Raw genomic sequence first — 5,387 nt, 5'->3', positions numbered from 1 at the left:
CGGTCCTGGCAGGGCAGGGGAGGGCCGGCGGCGGCGACGAGGAGGGGCCGCTCGCGCGCAAGAGCGACGGCCGGCAGGGGTCGTGGGTGCGGGCGGGCACCAACCCAGGGAAGGGGAAAATCTCGAGACACGACCGGGCCGCCGGGGAAACCACCGCAGGATCCCACCACCCCCACACGTGGGGGCGGCCCCGCGACGCCCAGGACGCCGGCCGGCCTCAGCCAACCCTCGGCGGTTCCTCCCACACCCCGGCCCCGCCCGCCGCCGGGACTCGCGCGCAGCAGGCTAACCCCCCCAACTCCAGAGGGTAGCCCCTTCCACTCGCTCACTCGTCCGTCTGCGTCTCGTCTGTCCGTCCACCACCACCACCCAGCTTCGTCTGGCTCGCCCCCAGGCCTCGCGGCCCGGGGAAACGCTGCCGAGCGAGGCGGCCCGACCCGTGGCCCACGCACCGCCACCGGTGGCTGCGTCTCGGGACCGGAACAGGTGGGGTGGCTCCTCGCGGCGCGGAGACTGGGGGGGGGCCCAAGTCGGGGTGGACCGCCTTCCCCCTCCCCCCCACGGCACGCGCCGGGGAGGCCAAGCCCGCGCACACGCGCGCGCGCGCTCGCACGGCCCCGCGCCAGACGCCGGGCCCGGCCCGGCGGAACCCTCCCCCGACTCGGAGGGGGGAGGCGCGGGCCACAGCAGGCCAAGAACAGCACTCGGCCCCACCGCGGGGCCAGCGCAGCCCACACGCCAAAGCGACGGGGCCCTGCCCACACGCCGCGGCAGTCGCTCCCCGTGGAGAGTGACTGCACGCTCTGGATGGAGGAGCGGCGGCTGGGGGGTCCGGTGCCCCCAAGGCTCCCCTCTCAGATCGCTAGAGAAGGCTTTCTCACCGAGGGCGCATCGCCCCCCACCCAGCGTGCCCCGTTCAGGCCTACGGAAGCCCGCCGACGTGTACGCCAGCGCTCGGCTGGGCAGGAGGGGTCTGCGGTAAGGGTAAGCAGCGGGCCAAGAAGCGAGCGTTCGCGGTCGGGACCGGGGAGAGCCCGTGCGTGCCACCTCGCGAGGAGACGCACCCAAGACCGCGTGGGGACGGGACAGACGCCCGCCCCTCACCGGCACATCACCCGGCCCCACCACGATCGCTCCCACGCCCGGGCGCGAACCCCGCTGAGGGGGACCCACCCGGCGTGCGCCCGGCCACGTCAGTCCCCCCCCCCGGTACAGGGTGAGGACTGACGTTCAGGAGGCGGCCCCGGCCCCACCGAGGGTGGGGAGCGGACACGCCTCGCTTACCGTCTCGACCCCTCCCCCACGCCTCAAGAGAGGCGCTCGGGAGACACGACCACCGCAGGGGTTACCCGAGAGGACTCGCTGGGGACGGGAAGCGATGCCGCCGCTCGGCCTCGGGCACCTGAGGGACAACCTGGAGCGCTCCAGGGGCACCGCAGAGGACCAAGGCGAGACACGCTCACACCCCGACGAGGGGGTACGTGGCGTGGCGGCGGGGCAGCCCTCCCCCGCCGCGGGGGAGGGCCGCTCGCGAGACAGGACGCCGAGCAGGCGAGGAGGCGAGAGTGTCTGCCGCGTCGCAAGACCCCGGCCTCGCCGACACCACAAGGCACGGGAGACCGAGGTCGGGCCGGAGTCCGCACCCCTGCCTTCCCCCCGCCACCCACGGGCGGCAGAGGAGAGGCGAGGGGCCCGCAGGCAGAACGAGAAGAGAAGCCACGTTCGCCATGAACGTCCCCGTCCCTCGTCTGGCGCGGCTTAGGCCCGGCCCGGGGGAGCATGACTTCACCACATCGGTCAGGTGAGTGAATGAGTGAGTGAGTGAGCGAGCGAGCGAGCCATGTGGGGCAGGGAGGCCCCAGAGGGGAGGGCCCGGCGAGGACAACCACCAGAGGGGCCTGCTTCAGCCTCGCCAGGCGCCACCCACTCCTCAGTCCTCTCCGAGGAGAGCGGCCAACGACCCCAGGCGGGGAATGCCTGACACGCGGCACGGAGCCTACGGGGGTGGGGTCGCGCCGGCCACCACCGGGTGCCTGCGGCGGGGAGCGCACGGGGTAAAAGACCCACGCCGCCACCTCACCCCACCGCCCTCGGGCCACCAGAGACCGGAGGTGGCACCACGGGCCACGTCAGCTGGACGCACACACGAGAGCCGGCGCGCAGGCCCGGGCGGGCGGCTCAAGTGTCAGAAGCGGAGTCGGCTACCAGGCCAGGGCTCACGCAGAGAGAAGCCCAGAGCCTCGCACGCGTCCGGAGACCCAACACTCGGTGACAGACACCGAGGAAGACCGTGTCAGCACCTATCTGCTGGCAGAAAATGCCCAACACGACAGGAAAAATGACAGCGCCCAGAAACGGGGCGGGTCCACGATTTGCAAGGGGGGACCCCGGGACCTCGGTCCGGCCACCTGCCCCCAGCCCTACCCCCATAAATGGCAGCCCCGAAGCTCTCGGGGGCCATCTGATCGACCGGGGTGGGGGGGTTTGGTAGGGGGAGGGGAGAGGGGATGGGAGAGGGGAGGGGGATTAGGAGGAGGCTTAGGAGGAGGAGTGGGAATGGGAATGGGAATGGGAAGGGACGAGAGGGAGACGGGATCAGGCCGGGGACGCCCTGCCCTTTTCTCGCCCGCGTGGCCGGGGACTCGGGGAGATGCCACAGAGGCGCCTCCGACGAGAGGGCCCCCCACGAGGGACCGCTCCCGAGCACCGGGCCCCGGGCCCCGGGCCGGGGAAAGCCTGCCTCCCCCACATCCCTCGCAGGACGCCCCCGTGCCGGTCCCCGAGTCCGGATGAAGTCTCGGTCCCTCCAACGCCACCGGAACCCACGCGGGCAGGCTTACGGGCCGGGGGGCACCCCCTCCCAGGCCTCCCGCGCCAACAGGGGCCGGCCCAGCCACGTCTCCGGATCCATCGGGACTCAGAAAACATTTCATCCAAGGAGGCGCCTCCGACGACCGGGAACCCCAGCGCGCCCGTCCACGGCCTCACCGCACTGGGCCCGGGCCGCTCCTCGCCTCAGGAGCAGTCGTCCAAGGGACGCAGACGAGGGCCTGACCACCTAGCCGCCGGCGGCCCGGGCGCGGGACACTCTCTCCCTTTCCCCCGCGGCGGCAAGGCGCAGGCCGTGTCCGATCGGCTCGGGTCGGTCTCCGCGGCTGGAGGGGCACAGGCGGATGCTGGTCGACCAGGCCAGGCCACACGGCTTCCCCCGGCACACGAGATCCCGGGAGCGCGGCGACAGTCACCCCCTCATCATCCTGCGAGTCCAATCTGCGCCGAGAGCAGGACGCGCCCGCGGCTCAGCGCCACGGGGACTGTCACCGCCGGTGTCGCCAGCCTCCCCGAAGTCTGCCTCGGGCCCCGCCGCCGAGCCCCATCCCTTGCCGAGGTCGCCGACGCTCGGGAGAAGAGGGACGATCTCAGAGCGGCAGCCAGATGGCGCCCGACAACCGTCGCCAACGTCCCCGGAACCGATCCCGACCGCCGCCGGCCGCCCAAACGCCCGAGCTCGTCCCGGACTGAGGCGCCGGGCGGCCCCGTGGCGTCCGCCTCGGAGCCCGCTCACCCTCGTCACGGCACGGCACGGCACGACACGAGGCGACACGACGCGACGCGGCGCGACGCGACCCCGGCAACAGATCAGGGCGGGGAGGACGGAGGGAGCCGGGGTTTGGCAAGACACGGCCGGCCGGGCGGCTGCCGCGAAGGGGACGCGCTCCCCACGCGATTCCCCGGGCGGGGGAGATCACACGGACACGCCGGCGGGGCCGGGGCCCACGCCGCGGGTGGCCCAGAGCGACCAGGACGAGATCCCGGGTTCCCGGGTGGGAGGTTGGGAAGGGGAGGAGGGGAAGAGGGAGGGAAGGCGGGGGCTGGCAAACCGAAACCAGGCGAGCGCTCAGAGAACAACGCAGGAATCGGCTTTGGAGTCCGTCCTCTCGAATGCGGGAGGTCTTTCGAAAGCAGACAGGCAAAGCCCAGAAGCTAGAAAAGAAAGGATGAAGACCGCGAACCCCATCGAAGCGGAAAGAGAAATCGATCTCGGCACAGATCGCGACAAAGCCCAAAGACAACAAACGGGCGCGTGGGGAAAACGCACTCGCGGTCGGTCGTGAGAACACGGACGTCAGCACGGCTGACCACAACCGCAGGAAGGAGGAGGGAAAACAAAAAAATGCGGGCGGGGGTTCGGGGGGGCGAGTCGATAGCCACCCGCTCGGTAAATCGAGGTTCAGTGCATCTACACAGAGCAACACTGTGCATGCGCATCCGCGTGTCTGTGTGTGCGTGTGTGTGTCGGTGTGTGTGTTTGACACAGTCAACGTGGACAAGGAAACTGTAGCCCCATCCGAAAAAAAAAAAAAAAAGAAAGAAAAGAAAGAAAGGAAAGAAAGAAAGGAAAGAAAGGAAAAAGGAAGGAAGAAAGGAAGGAAGGAAGGAAGAAAGGAAGAAAGGAAGGAAGAAAGGAAGGAAGAAAGAAATGAAGAAAGGAAGAAAGAAAGGAAGAAAGGAAGAAAGGAAGGAAGGAAGGAAGGAAGGAAGGAAGGAAGGAAGGAAGGAAGAAAGAAAGAAAGAAAGAAAGAAAGAAAGAAAGAAAGAAAGAAAGAAAGAAAGAAAGGAAACATGAAAACAAACGACAAAACCCACCACCAAAGGGAAATCAAGTTGTAGAACTACTCTGGGGTTTAAAAACAAAAACAAAAACACCGTAGAAAAAGCACAACCGCAGCCCATCAGGGGTTCCTCTCCTCAACAGTCCAAGAACTCGGTCAACTCCACCTCCTAGAAGCCAGAAAACCAGGGATGAAACACGTGCAGGAGACCCAAACGGACGTTTTCAGTTTAAAAGGAAAAAAAAAAAATTATTTTTTTCCTCCCCCAAATGGGGGAGGGGGCGAGGGGGAGGATGGAGCGTAGAACTCAGCGGCAGAGTGCCTGCCCAGCACGCGCGAGGTCCAGGGTTCGATCTTCAGGACTTCCGTTCAAGTCAATAAGGAAGTCGGTAAGTCAGGCAATCACTAAGTCAGGCAACAAACCAGCAAAAGAAACGAATTACCTCCCCTCCCCGAATAAACAAACAACCACCGAAAGCAACAACAGCAGCAAGAACCAAAAAAAAAAAGGCCTAAATAAATAAATAAATGTAAGTAAGTAAATAAATAAATAAGTAAGTAAACAAACGAACACAATTTAAAAAAGGGGAAAACGCACACATTTCCGTTTCCAAGAGATATCCGGACAGGCCCAGAACCTGGAATCTCGACAGCAAGTTCCAAAAACAAGCAGAAAGTGCCTGCTCCTGACGGAACACGTGATAGAGACCACCGTTCGAGATGGGGCCTGGTGGGCGGGCTGGCAGGCGGACACAGAGCTCTCGACTCATACCT

The sequence above is a fragment of the Camelus bactrianus genome, unplaced genomic scaffold (genome assembly GCF_048773025.1).
Source record: "Camelus bactrianus isolate YW-2024 breed Bactrian camel unplaced genomic scaffold, ASM4877302v1 HiC_scaffold_138, whole genome shotgun sequence".
NCBI classification, from domain to species: Eukaryota; Metazoa; Chordata; class Mammalia; order Artiodactyla; family Camelidae; genus Camelus; species Camelus bactrianus.
Note: the sequence above shows the minus strand (reverse complement) of the source record.